Source organism: Nomascus leucogenys, chromosome 13 (genome assembly GCF_006542625.1).
Source record: "Nomascus leucogenys isolate Asia chromosome 13, Asia_NLE_v1, whole genome shotgun sequence".
Taxonomy (NCBI): Eukaryota; Metazoa; Chordata; class Mammalia; order Primates; family Hylobatidae; genus Nomascus; species Nomascus leucogenys.
This window is the reverse complement of record NC_044393.1, coordinates 5201465-5221198: the sequence shown is the minus strand read 5'-3', so window position 1 is coordinate 5221198 and position 19734 is coordinate 5201465. Positions and strand designations below refer to the sequence as shown.

Sequence of the window (19734 nt, the reverse complement as noted above, 5' to 3'; positions counted from 1 at the left end):
GACTACAGGCACACACCACCATGCCGAGCTAATTTTTGTATTTTTTGTAGAGGCGAGGTTTCACCGTGTCACCAAGACTGGTCTTGAACTCCTTGACTCAAGCGATCTGCCTGCCCTGGCCTCCCAAAGTGCTGGGATTATAGGCATGAGCCACCATCCCCAGCCAAGGGGTACATTATTTTTAATTGGCATAAATGATATGCTTACAGATCTCATTCCATGTTTTCCTCACCCGGCCCTGTTTCTCAGATCTATGCACATTGCTGTGTATGTGCCGTCATTGTTTCCAGTGTCTACATGTGTCACTGCGTCAGTCAGGATAGAGTAGGTTATGTTGCTGTAACATACACTCCTGAGATGGTAACAGTTTAGGCACAAATGCTCATTTCTCATTCAGACTGCATGACCACTGTAGACCGACAGGAGGGTTCTGCTCTTGTTATCACCCAGGGACCTAGGTGCCCTCTCTATTACTGTCGCTTGCTATGCCAGGCAAAAAGGCACAGCAAAGCATTCCCTGACTCATTTGGTAGTGATACACGTCATTTCTGCACACACTTCCATGCCCAGATAAGTCACCTGGCTCCACCTAATCCCATATGGCAGGGAAGTTCCATTCTAGCATGTGGCAGTAGGAGAGGAAAGCTGGCACATCTAGAACAGTCCTGATGGTTACTATGGACCCCCAGGCTGCCTTCCACTCCCTGCTACTCCAAACAAGGCTGTGTGGACTCATGCCTGCACGAGGCGCCTACAGACCCAGAGGACACAGCTTTGGGACATACCCAGGAGTGGGGTTTCTGGGTAGAGGAGCAGGCACTTAATTTCACTCAAGAGTGCTGGAGTGTTCTCCAGAGCATAAGACAGGTGACTAAGAACAACAGCAGCACCAAGAGGTGCAGTCTTCTAACACCTAGAGGTTCCAAGAGGACCATAACAGAAACCAGCCGAGAAAGAAAGGTCTGAGAAGGGAAGGGCGATTAGGAGATGGCCAAGGGAAGCCAGTGTTTCAAGAGGAATGGAGTGGTCACCTCTGTCTAGTGCTTCTAGGGGCCAGAAAAGATGAAATCCCTGCAAAATTATCCAGTGGGAGTAGGGGGACAGATAAAACAAGATTTGCAAATATTGATAATTATTGAAGTTGGGAAACTGAGGGTCATTATATTAGTCTCTCTTCTTTTGAATATGTTTGAACATTTTTTTTTTTTTTTTGAGATGGAGTTTTGCTCTTGTTGCCCAGGCTGGAGTGCACTGGCGTGATTTTGGCTCACTGCAACCTCTGCCTCCTGGGTTCAAGCAATTCTCCTGTCTCATCCTCCTGAGTAGTTGGGATTACAGGGATGTGCCACCACGCCTGGCTAATTTTTGTATTTTTAGTAAAGACGGGGTTTCATCATATTGCTCAGGCTGATCTCGAACTCCTGACCTCAGGTGATCTGCCCACCTCAGCCTCCCAAAGTGCTGGGATTACAGGCGTGAGCCACCATGCAGTGGCCTTCTTTTTAAGATTGAAGCAATCTAAGTATTTCAATGTTGAGGGTAAAGGAGGGAGAGATTGAATATGCAGATGAAAAGGGAATTATCCAAAGACGACGACTCCAGAGAGGGCGGAGTGCAGAGGATCCTCAGCACAGGTGGGGCCCTGGGAGGGACAGCCCAGTGCTGACGGGGTGAACCTTCAGTGCTAGGCGGGTGACAGGGTGCTTGCACATGGACTGTTTTCTCTCCGCAATAGAAGGTGGGAAGGGTGAAGGTAGGAAATGGTGAGTGAAGTCAGAGGTCTGAGGAGAGAATAGAAAGTTTGACACATCTTTGTAGAGAAAGGGAGAATGTGTCGATTTGAGGAAAGAAGGATTTGAGAACAGATGGTTTAGTTGATGCTGGTGATCAGCAATTGCCGGGAAATCAGGTCATCCTGTTGTGGGCTTTTGTCCGCAGAACTTAGCTACTTAGGTATATGCATGATACATACTTGATTCATCCCAGACTGGGGTTCTGCCAACACGTGTGATCAGAGGGTAAAGAGCAATGGGTTTAGGGTGTTAGCAAGAGGGTGGATGACAGGATGGACCATGAAACTGAAGCTGGGGAAAGAGAACAATCAGTGTGTGTGTGTGTGTGTGTGTGTGTGTGTGTGTGTGTGTGTATGTGTGTGTGTGTGAGAGATGGTGGGGGTTGGGGGGGAACTAATGCATAAACTTTGATTCAGCATTTCTACTTCTAGGACTTATTTGAAAAAGAGCATTGTGCCACTGGCCCTACTTGCAACGACTTTCATCACAGAATCACATAAAATATTGAAAAATTTGAAACTAGGCAAATATTCATTAATTGAGTATTGGTTAAATAAAACAGAACACTATCCAGCCACCTAAATGCCTTTCGGGACGCAGGCATGGGAAAAAGGAATTGTAGGGTCCTGGAAGCCATCCTCTTTGTCACAAGGAAAGCACATTGACAAAGGGACAGCAGGAGGTGGCACAGAGAGAGGAGGGAGGCAGGAGACCTAGTCTGATCCTGATAACTTGGATGTCTGGTTTCAGTGATGTGTAAAATGAGCTTCTGGATTCCCCAGTTACATGAGACAGGTAATCCTCTCTTTTGACCAATCTAGTTTGAATAAGGTTTCTGAGGTTTGCAATTCAAAGCACCCTGCTATAGTTTGAATGTGTTCTCCTCAAATTCATAGGTACAAACCCTAACCCCCAAGGCAATGGTATTAGGAGGTGGGGACTTTGAGGGGTCATTAGATCATGAGAGCTTCCCCCATGAATGGGATTAGTGCCTTCATAAAATATGAGGCCCCAGGGAGCTGCCTTGCCCCTTCCACCATGTGCAGATACAGTAAGAAGGTGCCATCTATAAGAAAGAAGCCCTCACCAGACGCTGCCTGTGTGCCTTAATCTTGGACTTCTCAACCTCCAGAACTGTGAGCAATAAATATCTGTTGTTCACAAACCACCCTGTCTATAGTATGTTGTTACAGCAGCCTGAACAGACTAAGAAACTAAGAAACCACCCCCCACCCCCCGGCCTCAACTAAAATGAAAGTTGCTAACAGAAGTAGAGTGTTAAAAGCAGCAGAATCTTAAAATGTGGAACCGGCTGAAGTGAGATGAGGTGGGTTGGAAACGTTATTATGCAGTAGGTAAGCTGGTGTTAAACTCTGGCTGCTTGCTTGTGAGAATTAGATCATTTGACCACTGAATTTGGACCTTCAGGTAAATTGGCAGAAAAATATCAGACTATTGGAGGGTTGACAGCTTCATAGGGCTTCCCACCTTTCATTTGAAGGATTTCTCCTTCTCTGTTTGTAGCAAAACTAAACGGACCCATTAATCACAGCACCTCTCTACCACTAAGAGGTTGGCAAATCAGTCTCTGTCTCTGTTGGAAAATGTTATTTATCCTAGAAGATAAGTACTTTTAAAATATCACAATAGCATTATCGCACCTACAAGTATCAACAACATTCCCTTAATATCATCAAATAACCCCTCACTTGTCCATTTTCAATTTGAAATTGTCTCATAAATTATTTTAGCATTAAAAAGGTAAGAATTCAAGAAACAAGATTCCTTGACATGACTTTCAAGTCTCTGAATTTGTAGGTCCTCCTCTATCTCCCTGTTTTTCTTCCTTAAAATGTTTTATTTCCCACAGTCTGGAATTCGTTTATTGAATTCTGAATTCAATAATGAAGATTGGCCGTTGGGCCTACAGGCTTCATCAGATTCAAATCTGATTTTGTTACAAGATGACTTTACAGGCGGTGCTGTGTACTTCCATCGGGAAAAACATAACGTCTTGCTTTCTCTCCTTTTATTGTGAACAACCATTGATATTGAATATCTGCATTCCCTAATTCTCCAGAGGCTGAAAAATCGTCAAAATCCAATTTTAGCATTCTCTTTCCACGTATTATGCTTCTTGAAAAAGAAACTTTCTCCCATCCACTATTTGGTTACATGAATAAACACTTGTTATAGGAAAGGCAAGATAAGTGCTTGATCCCCTCTCTTTACTCATTTTCAAAACAATGTATAGATCCCCTAGCATCCTCCAACTGTGATCAATTATTACTGTCATTATTAATTATAATTTATTTAGTATCATACTAACATTTTTGTTGTGATGTGCTTCAGTCTCTTGCAGGTTTATTCTTAATATTTAAAGAGTTCGGCCTGCAATGAGAACACATGGACACAGGGAGGGGAACGACACACCCTGCGGCCCATCAGGGAGTAGGGAGGGAGAGCATTAGGGAAAACAGCTAATGCACGCCGGGCTTAATACCTAGGTGATGGGTTGATAGGTGCAGCAAACCACCATGGCACACGTTTACCTATGTAACAAGCTTGTACATCCCACGCATATGTCCCAGAACTTAAAATAAAAATAAAAAATAAAGAATGCAGAAGAAAAGAAAGGGTTCGGTTGGCTGGCAGCTCACCCCTGTAATTCCAACACTCTGGGAGGCCAAGGTGGGCAGATTACTTGAGCTCAGGAGATTAAGACCAGCCGGAGCAACATGATGAAACACCAACTCTACTAAAAATACGACAATTAGCCAGGTGTGGTGGTGCACGTCTGTAGTTCCAGCTATTTGAGGGGCTGAGGCAGGAGGATCACTTGAACCGGAAAGGTCGAGGCTGCAGTGAGCCGAGATGGCACCACTGTACTCCAGCCTGAGTGACAAAGTGAGACCCTGTCTCAAAAAAAAAAAGTTCCCAGCCTGGCGCGGTGGCTTATGCCTGTAATCCCAGCACTTTGGGAGGCTGAGGCGGGCGGATCACTTGAGGTCAGGAGTTCGAGACCAGCCTGCCCAACATGGTGAAACCCAGTCTCTACTAAAAATACAAAAATTAGCGAGGCATGTTGGCACATGCCTGTAATCCCAGCTACTTGGGAGGCTGAGGCAGGAGAATCGCTTGAATCCAGGAGGCGGAAGTTGCAGTGAGCCAAGACTGCGCCACTGCACTCCAGCCTGGGCAACATGAGCAAAACTTTGTCTCAAAAACAAACAAACCAACAAACAAACAAAGTTCCACCCAACTGACATATACAGACCATTTCATCCACCAGCAGCAGAAAACACATTCTTCTCAAGCACACATAGAATGTTCTCTAGGAGAGATCATATGCTAGGCCAAAAACCAAATCTTAACGTTATTAAGAAGATTGAAATCGTATCAACTATCTTATCTTTTCCACAATGGTATGAAACTAGAAATCACTAACAGAAAGAATTTCAGAAAATTCACAGTTATGTGGAAATTAAGCAACATGCTCCTTAACAACAAATGAGGCTAAAAAGAAATTTAAAATTATCTTGAGGGCTGGGCATGGTGGCTCACACCTATAATCGTAGCGCTTTGGGAGGCCAAGGTGGGAGGATTGCCTGAGCCCAGGCAACATGGTGAGATCCTGTCTCTATAAAACATAGAAAAATTAGCCAGGTGTGGTGGTGCATGCTGGTAGTCCCAGCTGCTTGGGAGGCTGAGATGGGAAGATCACTTGAGTCCAGGTGTGCAAGGTTATAGTGAGCTATGATCATGCCACTACACTTCAGTCTGGGCAACAGAGTGACACACTGTCTCTAAAACTAAATAAAATATTTTGAGACTAACAAGAATGGAAACATAACATACCAGAATTTATGGGATGCAGTTCTTTTTTTTTTTGAGACGGAGTCTCGCTCTGTCGACGAGGCTGGAGTGCAGTGGCGCAATCTCGGCTCACTGCAAGCTCTGCCTCCCGGGTTCACACCATTCTCCTGCCTCACCTCTCCGAGTAGCTGGGACTACAGGCGCCCACCACCACGCCCGGCTAATTTTTTGTATTTTTAGTAGAGACGGGGTTTCACCATGGTCTCGATCTCCTGACCTCGTGATCCGCCCGCCTCGGCCTCCCAAAGTGCTGGTATTACAAGCATGAGCCACCGTGCCTGGCCCTTATGGGATGCAGTTCTAAGAGGGAAGTTTATAGCCATAAATACCTATATCAAAAAAGAAGAAAGATCTCAAATAAACAACGCAACATCATACCTCAAGGTACTAGAAAAAGAAACACACACAAAGCCCAAAGTTAGTAGAAGGAAGAAAATAATAAAGGTCAGAGCAGAAATAAATGAAATAGGGACTAGAAAAATAATAAGAAAGATCAATGAAACTAAGAGTTGGGTCCTTGAAAAGACAAACATAATTGACAAACCTTTAGCTAGGCTAAGAAAAAAAGAGAGAAGATTAAAATAAGTAAAACCAGAAATGAAAGAGGAATAATCACAATCGATAGCACAGAAATACAAAGGATTATAAGATATTATTATAAATAATTACATGCCAGCAAAAGGGGGAACCTAGTAGAAATGGATAAATTCCTAGAAACATACAACTTACCAGGACTGAATCAAGAAGAAATAGAAAATCTGAACAGACCAATAACAAATGAGGAAATTGAATCGGTAATCAAAAATCTGCCACCAAAGAAAAGCCCAGGACCTGATGGCTTCACAGGTGAATTCTACCAAACATTTGAGGAACCAGTACCAATCCATCTCAAACTCTTCCAAAAAATTGAAGAGAGGGAATAGTTCCAAACTCATTTTACAAAGCCAGTTTTACTGATACCAAAGCCAGACAGAACACTGCAAAAAAAGAAAATTATGGGCCAACATCCTTGATGAACACAGATGCAAAAATCTCAACAAAATATAAGCAAACTGAACTCAACAGCACATTAAAAAGATCCTTCACCATGATGAAATGAGATTTTCCCTTGGACTGCAAGGATGATTCCACAAATGCAAATCAATAAATGTGATATAACACATTAACAGAATAAAAGACAAAAACCACATCATTATCTCAATAGGTACAGAAAAAGCATTAGACAAAATTAAACATTGCTTCAGAATAAAAATCTCAACAAACTAGGTATAGAAAGAATGTATCTGAACACAATCGAGGCCATATATCACAAGTCCACAGCAAATGTTCTACTTAATGGTAAAAAGTTGAAAGTTTTTTCTCTAAGATCAAGAATAAGACAAGGATGCCTGCTCTTGCCACTTCTATTCAACACAATACTGAGTTCTAGCCAGAGCAAGTAGGCAAGAAAAAAAAAAAAAGCCATCCAAATTGGAAAGGAAGAAGTTACACTGTCTTTGTTAGCAGGTGACATGATCTTATATATGGAAGATCCTAAAGGCTCCATTAAAAAAACCGTTAGAACTAATACGTTAATTTGGTAAAGTTGCAGGTTAGGCGCTTTGTAATATAGGCTGGGCGCAGTGGCTCACACCTGTAATCCCAGCACTTTGGGAGGTTGAGGTGGGCGGATCACCTGAGGTCAGGAGTTCGAGACCAGACTGGCCAACATGGTGAAACCCCGTCTCTACTAAAAATACAAAAAATTAGCTGGGCATGGTGGCGCATGCCTATAATACCAGCTACTCAGGAGGCTGAGGCAGGAATCACTTGAACCCGGGAGGCAGAGGTTGCAGTGAGCCTAAATTGTGCCATTGCACTCCAGCTTGGGCAACGAGAGCGAACCTCCGTCTCAAAAAAAAAAAAAAAAGAAAGTCAACATACAAAAATTAGTAGTAGCATTTCTACATACTAACAATAAACTAACTCAAAAAGGAATCAAGAAAGTAACCAATTTACAATAGCTACAAAATAAAAATACTTAGGAATAAATGGTCAATTGATTTCTGGCAAAGATGCCAAGAACATACAATGGGGAAAACAATCTCTTCAATAAATGGTGTTGGGGAAACTGGATAGCCATATGAAGAATAATGAAATTAGACCCTTACTTCACTAATAAAAAACAAACAAAAAAATGGATTAAAAATGTGAAACTGGGCCAGGCATGGTGGCTCATGCCTGTAATCCCAGCACTTTGGGAGGCCGAGGCAGGTGTATCACCTGAGGTCAGGAGTTCGAGACCAGCCTAGCCAACATAGTGAAACTCCATCTCTACTAAAAATACAAAAAAATTAGCCAGGCATAGTGGCATGCACCTGTAGTTCCAGCTACTTGGGAGGCTGAGGCAGGAGAATTGCTTGAACCCAGGAGGCAGAGGTTGCAGTGAGTCAAGATAGTGCCACTGCACTCCAGCCTGGGAGACAGAGTGAGACTCTGTCTAAAAAAAAAAAAAAAAAGGATGTGAAACTGTAAAACTACTAGAAGAAAACATAGGGTAAAAGCACCATGACATTGATCTGGACAATGATATTTTGGATATTACCTCAAAAGAGGATTCAACTTCCTTCTTTTAGGTATGGATATCCAGTTGTTCTACCACCATTTTTTTTTTAAAGACTATTCTTTCCACCATTGAATTGTCTTAGCACTCTTGTCAAAAATCAATTGATTCTTATACTGAAGGAAAGCTTGTAGGGGGGGAGGAAATCAATTGACCATGAATTCATGAGTTTACTTTTGAGCTCCCAATTCTATTACACATGATGTGATGTATCCACATAGTCTTCATTAGCATAGCTTTGTAGTAAGTTTTGAAATTAGAAAGTGAGTCCTCCGATTTTGTTGTTCTTTTTCAAGATTGTTTTCATTATTTTGGGTTTTTTGCTATTCTTTATGAATTTTGGTATCAGCTTGTCAGTTTCCACAAAAATGTTTGCTGGATATTGATAGAGACTGTGTTGATATTGACAGGGATTACATGGGCTTCCTCTGAAGTTTCTATGATTGCTTTTTTTTTTTTTTTGAGACAGAGCCTCACTCTGTCACCCAGGCTAGAGTACAATGGTGCGACCTCGGCAGACTGCAACCTCTGCCTCCCAGGTTCAAGCGATCCTCCCATCTCAGCCTCCTGAGTAGCTGGGATTACAGGCACCTGCTATCATGCCCAGCTAATTTTTGTATTTTAGTAGAGACGAGGTTTCACCATGTTGGCCAGGCTGGTCTTGAACTCCTGACCTCAGGTGATTCACTCACCTCAGCCTCCCAAAGCACTGGGATTACAGGCGTGAGCCACCGCATCCGGCTGATTGCTCCTTTTTTCTATGTATGGGCAATACTTCATTTCCTTGCATGTCTCATAATTTTTTTGTTGAAAACCAGCCTCTTAACATACTATGTCAACTCTGAAAATCAAATTCTCTCCCTTCCCCAGGATTTGTTGATGTTGCTATTTATTGTTATTGCTACTTGTTGTTGTCACTTCTTTGTGACTTTTCTGAATAAATTCCATAAAATCTGCATTTCTTATAATGTGTGGCCACTGAAGTCTTTGCTCTGTTAGCTTAATGGTCAGCTAATTATTAGAAAGACATTTTCTTAAATTCTTGTTATCAACAACTCTCCCAGTCTTTGCCAGGGAGCTTTTGCGTATGTTGGAGCATGCCTTCAATACTGAACCAGGCAGCTGACAAATCTGCCTTCGTCTTTACTTCCGTCTTGCATAGAGCCTCAAGGTGACCCAGAGATGAAAGAACCTCACTGGTTCATCATGAGCCTGTGCATAGCCTTGGGCGTGTGCTTTCCAAAGATCCTATGGTTTTTTATGGCATTTAATTCCCCAACTTTTCCTTTTCAGCTTTTTGGTTAGCCTATTGTTTGTCCCAACTGTTACCTACTGCCTCAAGCAGGCATAAAATTAAACAATCGCTCCTAATTGTTTTGACAAATGCCCCCAAGGAAGAGGCTTTTAACACTAAACAAGCTTTCAGTCATGGCAAACAAATCAGATGGGTAAAATAATGATAATTCCTGAGAAGGAGGCTTTGAAGGAGCTTCAACCTCATTTCATTCTCTCTGGTAACTACCAGCTCTGGTTTCCACTTTGATTGTCCACTATTAGTTTTCAAGGCTGCCAGAAAACTGGAGAAAGGGAAATAGAAATAGGGGAAGTTAAGATACCACAAAGCTCACTATTCTTATCAAGATTCAGCCATTTTTCTTAAATACATGCTTTCCTAATGGCTGCAAACCTTTGGTTAATTTTCGAAGTTCTAAAATTGTTGATTTTGTTGCAGTGAGCCAAGATAGTGCCACTGTACTCCAGCCTGGGCGAGAGCGAGACTTCGTTTCAAAAAAAAAAAAAAAATTGTTGATTTTGACTATTTTGTCAGTTTTCTCATTGCTCTTCTGGAGAAGAGAATTTTTAGAGGTTCTTATTCAGAAATTGTCACTAACGTTACTCCAGGAAACTTTTAAAGTAAGTGCCTGGCAGTAAATATTTTAGGCTTTGTGGGCAAACTCAAGGATGTTATATAGGCAATTATGTAACAAGAGAGGAAAAAAATTTTTCACAAAATTTTAACTGATGAAATTCAAAATATGATAAGTACTTTTTTGTTTTACAGCTCTACTAATGAGAAGAATGAAGCTCTTTGGGGGGAGGTAACATTTTACTTAATTGGGGGTCAAAGTTATCATCACAACCAATTGCAAATTTTCATCTATCAATGATGATCTGTAAAGAGATTTTGGGTATTTCATCTTTGAAAATTTCTTTTCACAAAACTAGGTACTGCCAATTCTGATATCAGTCCACAGGCATGTGATTTTAATTGAATTTAATTGTGATTGAATTGAATTCCGTTGTGATTTAAATGTAATTTATATTCATCACATGTAAGGCATTTACAGAATTCTATTAGATTTTTTCCTTGATATTTGCCTTTTAGCATGTCATTTCATTATGTATTAATCACTTCGAATTGAAGGTTGTTTGGAAACTCTTCTATTGCACAGTTAAATAGACTTTGAAGCATGTAAGTTTCCTTTCAGCACACATCACATTCTAAGAAACATTGCTTACACTGTAGCTTGAATTCCAAAAACAATTCCACAGGAAATTTGTATGGAAATGGAGATCTTCCTTTTTGTTTCAACTTTTGACAGCATGGGAAGTATTTAAAGCGACACAACATCAGCTGTGACCCAAACAATATTAGTAAAGGCAAAATGACTTTACCACAATATAAGTTTTGCATATAAGCACTGTTTTGCCTTTTAATATTAGCTTGAATTTATTAATACTTTCAAATTCACAGCAAATTCTAAGCATTATTATACTATGGTATAATAGTGGTTGACAGAGGCTATTCTTGTTCAGAAAAACTTAAATCTTGGCCTTGAGCTCAAAATATCTCAATAAAACTTCACTACCAATGAGCCTTCAAATTTCTGTGTGGTAGAACAAGTCAGGGTATTTATCATCTATTTCTGATAAAAATTCATGGAACTGATGATTAAGTCCACAAGAGTTAAGTTCAGTGTTAACAGTACTCATTCAATAACACACAATTCAAATATTTTCCTCAAAATATCGATATATAATACAATGAGTTTCATAGGCTTTAAACCTCTTATATTTCTGCACGCTTTATAGAGTTGTCCAGCTAAGCCTCTTGCTGCTCCACATATATTTTTACTGTCATCAGTTGTAACACACCTTAATAGATTCCATTTCTGACTGTAATGAATTAATATTTTTTCAACTTCTTTAAAAATATTCTCCCTTGGCCGGGCGCGGTGGCTCACGCCTGTAATCCCAGCACTTTGGGAGGCCGAGGCAGGTGGATCACGAGGTCAGGAGATCGAGACCATCCTGGCTAACACGGTGAAACCCCGTCTCTACTAAAAATACAACAACAACAACAAAAATTAGCCAGGCACGGTGGCGGGCACCTGTAGTCCCAGCTACTTGGGAGGCTGAGACAGGAGAATGGCGTGAACCCGGGAGGTGGAGCTTGCACTAAGCCGAGATAGTGCCAGTGCAGTCCGGCCTGGGCAAAAGAGCAAGACTTCATCTCCAAAAAAAAAAAAAAAATTCTCCCCTGTAGTTGTTACATGCATAAAAGCTACTCCTCCAGTCACTTCAAATTGGGCATTGACTTCTCAAGTTTTTTAAAAACTGCCTGTTGGCCAGGCACGGTGGCTCACACCTGTAATCACAGCATTTTGGGAGGCTGAGGCAGGTGGATCACCTGAGGTCAGGAGTTTGAGACCAGTCTGACCAATATAGTGAAACCCCTTCTCTACTAAAAATACAAAAATTAGCTGGGAGTGGTGGTGTGTGCCTGTAGTCCCAGATACTCAGGAGGGTGAGGCAGAAGAATCGTTTGAACCCAGAAGGCAGAGGTTGCAGTGAGCCAAGATCGCGCCACTGCACTCCAGCCTGGGCAACAGAGAAAGATTCCATCTCAAAAAAACAAAAACAAAAACAAAAAAAAACCTCACGAAAATCAGCCAGGTGTGGTGGTGTGCACCTGTAGTCGCAGCTACTCAGGAGGCTAAGACAGGATAATTGAACCAAGCAGGCAAAGATTGCAGTGAGCCGAGATCATGCTGCTGCACTCCAGCCTGGGTAACAGGGCGAGATTACATCTCGAAAAACAAAATAAAACAAACAAACAAAAAAACTGCCTGTTTTTTAGTGGACTATTGATGCTACTCGCAATGTCCCAAAGTCTTCAACCAACTATCCTCAATGCAAGGCTAATATTCTTAAACAAGTTTATTTTTTCTGGGTACATTTATTCAGCCGTTGTAATCAAACATCATGTAATTAACTTAGCATTTATAAACAGATTTCTTTCTTGGTTAACTAACTACTTGATAATTTATTTTAGTTATGGATTCTTTGTCATTTTTAATTTTTGTGAAGACATTTTGCCAGGATCTCTGCAATGTTGATGCATATTATCCTCTTTTAGAAGAGCTATCATGTCATTGCACAATAGATATGATTTGTCATGTGATGTGATAGCAAAATAATTCACACCCCATTATGCCTTAGAAACAGACATTCAAAGTCTACTTTTATCTTCTTTTTTTAACATGAAAGATATGTACTCATGATTTTTTTAAAGTTAGAGTGTGGCAATATATGTAGCACTCAAAATCCTGTTGTTTTTTAACTGTGTAACTGCAATTCTCATTGTGCCAAGTAGCAGTTTAAGGCAATGAGAATGTCACATCCAGCCCCTGGCACAATTCCTCACTTTTGCCAGTGCAGCACAAAAGCACCCACGGAAAAAAGTAAACAAATTAGCATGGCTGTGTCCCCATAAAAGCTTATTTATGGATATTATAATTTGCATTTCATATCACTTCATGTGCTACAAAATATTCTTCTTTTGATTGTTTAACTACTTAAAAATGTAAAAACTATTCTTAACTCACGGGCCATACAGAAACAGGTGGCAGGCCAGATTTGGTACACAGGCTATAGTTAGCCAATCCCTGCTATAATACATTTAACTTAATTTTTTGTTGTTGTTGTTGAGACAGAGTCTCGTTCTGTTGCCCAGGCTGGAGTGCAGTGGCATGATCTCCACTCACTGCAACCTCCACCTCCTAGGTTCAAGCAATTCTCTTGCCTCAGCCTCCCAAGTAGCTGGGATTACAGGTGCATGCCACCATGCCCAGCTAATTTTTGTATTTTTAGTAGAGACAGGGTTTTGCCATGTTGGCCAGGCTGGTCTTGAACTCCTGACCCCAGGTGATCCACCCACCTTAGCCTCCCAAAATGCTGGGATTACAGGTGTGAGCCACCGTGCCCGGCCAAATTTAACTTAATTTTAAGTCCATATTAATTTAATTATCTGTATAAGTAATACTTGCACATGCTCTAAACTTAATATCTTAGAGAAGGGTGGGTGGCATGAAATTTCCCCTCTACATCAGCCACCAGCTACCCAGTTCCTCTCCCTGGAGGCAACCAGTGTTGTCAATTTCTCATGTAATCTTCCAGAGCCACTCTGTGAATATCTAAGCAATTACACACAGATATATTTTTCTTTCCTCTTTGTGTTTACATAAAAGGCAACATACTCTACTTCATAGTCACTCACATGGCTATAATTGAAGATAGCCACATTGGCAAGGATATGGAGAAATTGAAACCTCCGCAGATTGCTGGAAGGAATGTAAAATAGTGCAGCTGCTTGCCATATCAGCCAGCACTTCTCCCCCAGGTGTATACCCAGGAGAAAGGAAAACACAAATTCACACAAAAACTTGTACTCCAATGTTCAGGTTATTCATAATAGCCCAAAGTGGAAACAATCCAAATGTCTATCCACTGGTTAACAAACTGTTAAAAATACATACAATAGAATACTATACAGCCATAAAGATGAAATACTGATACACACCACAACACACTAAGCCTTGAAAGCACCATGCTAAGCGAAAGAAGCTGGACACAAAAGTCAATGCATTGTATGATTTCATGCATGTGAAATGCCTGTAAGAGGCAAATTCATAGAGACAGAAAACAGATTGCTGGAGGAGGAAAAAAATGGGAAGTGACAGCTAATGAGAACAGTATTTTTTTTTTTTTTTTGAGTGATAAGAATGTTCTGGAACTGGATAATGGTGATGGTTGTACAACCTTGTGAATATACTACAACCACTGAATTGTGTACTTAAAAAATGTATTCTATAATATGTGAATTACTTCTCAATAAAATTAGTAGCATATTATACATATGCCTTGCCTTTTTCCCTTATCATCATCTAGAGGCCAGTTAAAAGGGGACGAGACATGCAAAAGCAATATGAAACACAGTGGTGGCTTCTGTGAGTACTGGCCAAATTAAAAATGATAGTAACCCAAATCTAAAAATGCTTGCCTCAAAAAAGGGAATATTGGCTGGGCAAGGTGGCTCATACCTATAATCCCAGCACTTTGGGAGGCCAATGCGGGCGGATCACTTGAGGTCATGAGTTTGAGACCAGCCTGGCCAACATGGTGAAACCCCGTCTCTAGTAAAAATACAAAATTTAGCCGGGTGTGGTGGCAGGTGCCTGTAATCCCAGCTACTCGGGAGGCTGAGGCTGGAGAATCACTTGAACCTGGGAGGCAGAGGTTGCCCGAGATTGCGCCATTGCACTTCAGCCTGTGCAACAGAGTGAAACTGTGTATCCAAAAAAGAAAGAAAAAGAAAAAAAAAAAAGAAAGGGAATATTCAAGTCTTTCTACAACTAAGTTTTTAAAAACTCTGTAACTGGTTATAAGTAGGCTGAAAACTGAACGCACCCGAGACTGCACCTGCAGCTCGTGTATTAACACAGTCGAATTCACAGTCTACAGTACTTTTTTTTTTTTTTTTTTTTTTTGAGACGGAGTCTTGCTCTGTCACCCAGGCTGGAGTACAGTGGTGCAATCACAGCTCACTGCAACCTCTGCTGCCTGGGTTCACGTGATTCTCCTGTCTCAGCCTCCCGAGTAGTTGGGATTACAGGCGTCTGCCACCATGCCTGGCTAATTTTTGTATTTTTAGTAGAGACGGGGTTTCACCATCTTGGTCAGGCTGGTCTCGAACTCCTGGTCTCATGATCCAACCGCCTCGGCCTCCCAAAGTGCTGGGATTACAGGCATGGGCCACCACGCCTGGCCTACAGTACTTTTAACCAAAAGTGAGGGCAATGGTTGAGAAAGAAAGCAAGCCTGACAAGATGGAACTGGAATAAAAATATCCAGAAATATTCTGAGACTCCCCCGGTCCTGCCACTCTGCAACACTCCACTGTGCCTCTCCTCCCTTAGGAAGAGTCCGCGCCCTTTGAGGGAAAATAATCACATGCTCCATGCCCTGCTACTACACATTTTTACTTGGCTGGTAACCAGAATTGAAACTCAACCAGGCCTGGGAGTGAAATGCGTTATTATGGAAGGAGAATGAAGAATTGCTTCTTGAAGAAGAGCGTGGCTGCACCAGTATGTATAGTCATACTGTAAATAAAAACAAAAACAAAGCAAACAAAAGACATGTATAGTCATCATGAGAAGGGACTTAGGGTCCCTGGGCATGGAGGGTGGAGTTTATTTCTCAGCTGGAATGAAGTTATTGATTTAGGTGCATTCTTTCAGGGGGCGTGGGCAGCTGCTTTAGCAGTTTGCTGCTTTGGCTAATGTTCTGAATGCTGCTCTGTGCAAAATGACATGGCAAAGCCAGAGACACTTTGGCATAAGACAGAGAAAGAATTCAAAGACTTCAGGAGATAGGAATGCTGCACTGGAACTGCAGTGGGTTTCCCCCTTACCGGCTCCTCCTGCCTCCATGTGGCTCCCATCAGGGCTGGAAGGCTCTCCACTCACCTTGGCCTTGAGAAATGGATTCGCGAGGAAGATGGCAGTCTTTCAAATGCGCTTTCATTGGCTGTTCTCCTGGCCTGGGGATGTTGGTGGTACGGGCTGGAGTTGCCTTGCTTATCTCAATGGGGATGAGAGGAGCTGGCGTTGGCTTTGTCCACGTGGCCACGGTTACCTGCCAGAAACCAAGGAGACTGGGTAATCATAATAGGCAACAAGGCAGGTGTGCTTATTAGCTTCACAACATGGTTGGTGTAAGGCCCAGAGATCTTTAGTTGTGGTTAATTAGAGGGTTCCCAGGAATTAAAGTGACAGGTGCTCCATCCTTTTGTATGCAACCATAAAATAAAAATAGAATAAAATAAACCGGGCTTGGTGGCTCACACCTGCAATCCCAGCACTTTGGGAGGCCGAGGCAGGCAGATCACCTGAGGTCAGGAGTTCGAGACCAGCCTGGCCAACACGGTGAAACCCCATCTCTACTAAAAATATAAAAATTAGCTGGGCATGGTGGCGGGTGCCTGTAGTCCCAGTTAGGAGGCTGAGGCAGAAGAATCGCTTGAACTCGGGAGGCAGAGGTTGCAGTGAGCTGAGATCATGCCACTGCCCTCCAGCCTGGGTGACAGAGTGAGACTCCGTCTCAAAAAAAAAAAAAAAAAAAAAAGAATACAATAAGTCCAGGTCTGATGAAAATCAAGACACGAGGAAGTCAAGAACTGGTATCTCATTCTGTACGCTGGGTCACTTCATTAATCCACACTCTCTAGTCTAGAGACTGGAGACCATAAGTAATATGGTCTAGGTAGCCTCGAGACCCACATAATCACCAAGGTAACCTGGAGGGCTTCTTCCTCACATTTCCCCAAAGAGAAATGTGCCCTGGGAGAAAGAACATGCCAAAACCTTTGGTCTACGGGATACTGGATCAAATCTAATTAATGCTAATTATTGGGATCCTGGGAACCTCGACGTCACCATGGTCTGCCCTTTGGAGCGAGGTCTATGTGGATCCAGAGATGGAGTGGGGATCAAGTCTACAAGAGCAAACCCACCCCAAGGATCTTTTCTGCCCAGATGTGGATAGCTAGATGGATCTCCTCAGAGTCAGGCATCATCACCCATCGGCTTGTTAAGGCCTGGAGTCAATGCCACCATGGTGGGCAGGGCCAAAAACGAGACACTGGAACTTCCTCTTTCCTCCAAAATAGCAACCAAAGGCATTGTTACCTCTAAAAAATGTTTTAAGTACATATTTCAGTGGTTGTAGTATATTGTAGATAGTACCAAACATCAAACACTTGGAAAGGGTGTGCTTGGTGACCCCTGTGACATCCCCACTGAATCTGCAATTCAGCTGCTGCACAGGGTGCCGGTTGAATTAGCCTGAGCTTAATCAGGTGGTTCAGCTGCTGCACAGGGTGCCGGTTGAATTAGCCTGAGCTTAATCAGGTGGTTCTCCAACTGTCGATCCCAACCCAACTCCCATTTTCTTCTCACTGGGAAAAATCAATACAATGCCTGGAAACTGTTATGCCTTTTTTTTTTTTTTTTTTTTTGAGATAGAGTCTCTCTCTGTCACCCAGGCTGGAGTGTGGTTGAGTGACCCCAGCTCACTGCAACCTCCGCCTCCCAGGTTCAAGCAATTCTCTTGCCCCAGCCTCCCGAGTAGCTGGAATTACAGGCGTGCACCACCATGCCCGGCTAATTTTTGTATTTTTAGTAGAGACAGGGTTTCACCATGTTGGCCAGGCTGGTCTCAAACTCCTGACCTCCAGTGATCCGCCTGCCTTGGCCTCCCAAAGTGCTGGGATTACAAGCATGAACCACCGTGCTTAGCCTGGTATGCACTTTTTTTTTTTTTTTTTTTTTTGAGACAGAGTCTCGCCCTGTTGCCCAGACTGGAATGCAGTTGTGTGATCCCAGCTCACTGCAACCTCCACCTCCTGGGTTCAAGCGATTCTCAGCTTCCTGAGTAGCTGGGACTACAGGCATGTGCCACTACACCCAGCTAATTTTTGTATTTTTACTAAAGATGGGGTTCTGCCATGTTGTCCAGGCTGGTCTTGAACTCCTGGCCTCAAGTGATCCTCCCACTTTGGCCTCCCAAAATGCTGGGATTACAGGCATGAGCCACCGTGCCTGGCCCTGGTATACACTTTTGATTGAGCAAACGCATTTTTCTCCATCATGAAAGAGAAAATACCAGACGATGTTTCCTTTTACTCCTTTACAGGTCTTCTCAGAGTCCTCTCTCCTTTTGGAACATAAATTGTTCCCAGTGAAATGGAACATTGCACATAATAGCGAATTGGTCTATTACATTGAAAGCAACACGTTGATAGACTAGGAAAAAAAGAGGAACAGTTACCTGGAAGATATATATATATATAAAATATATCCATATAATATATGGTTGGTGCAAAAGTAATTGCAGTTTTTGCATTGTTGAAATTTGCCGTTTGATATTGGAATACATTCTTTTTTTAACAACATAATGGGTTTATATTTAATATAGTACTTATCAGGAGGGTGTTACTCAGTTAATGTAAAGTTTTTTCTTAACATTAAATCTCTTTTCTATGTCAACGTCTATAGTTTTTTTTAACATTAATTTTTTTCTGCATTTCAGTATTAGATACACTGAATACATTTTTCTAAATGTTTTTTCTCCAGAGAAAAAAGTTTCCCTTTTTGGCTGACTCTCTGATATCTAAATACAATATTAACTTGGGAGACAACAAAACAAAAATCTAATAAAAGATGGAGAAAACTCCCCATTGCTTCGGGAGGCAGTGATTATAACCAAACAGTGGTGATTTCCTAAGATTCTGGGCAAGAACTTCCTTCTTCCTATTTCACATTCTTTGAGAATTCTAAAACTATGAAATATTACTTATGTAAATTTCAGCCATCTTACTTCTTTGACCTTTCTAACTAGCAAATACAAATTATAGGCTGCATTTTTCTGTGCATTATTTGTTGTAAAGAAAACATATTTTTTTTCAATTTATATATGTATGTCTGTTCCCATGTCATGGAAACAACGAAAAATGTAAAACTCCCTTATTTACTGATTCTTGGAAACTTTCAGACCCCAAAGCTCAGGTTTAGCCTCTATAGCACAAAGGTTTTCAGGGTGAGGTTTGATTCAGTAGGCCTTTCAAAGTCACATCTGTCCATTTCTCTTTCGTGCATATACCCCCAACCAGCACAAATGCCTGTAATGCTGAGAACCACACCTAACAAGAGGGCTATTGCATCACCAGCTTCTACTGCTTCGACAACAGGCAGCACCAAAAACAGTGACATGAGGACTACGGACAACTGTGTTGAAACTGAGGTCATGATGTTGGAATCTTGAGGGCTGAAGCTTCCAAAGAAATGGTATATATAGAATTCTATCTGACTTGAAATTTTCCCTTCCTGGAGCTCCAGATGCTGGGCTTAAGAGGTTCCATGTGACACTACCTTCCAGGAAGCAGCCATTACAGGACTGGAATACATTCTTAAATGTGGTTATGTCACACATCATCTTAAGGAGCATTTCTCTCTTTCTTTATTTATTTTTGCTAATGACTTATTACTTGCTGTTTATTTTTTCTTTATTTTAGACTATGGAAATGATGTTAGACGAAAAGCAAATTCGAGCAATATTCTT

At 41.8% G+C, this 19734-nt stretch overlaps 1 pseudogene; it reads right to left on the bottom strand.

Annotated features, from left to right (window-relative positions):
• Positions 1-19242: 19242 nt before the first annotated feature.
• On the bottom strand, positions 19243-19490 carry LOC115838002 (annotated as a pseudogene).
• Between the last annotated feature and the right edge of the window lie 244 nt (positions 19491-19734).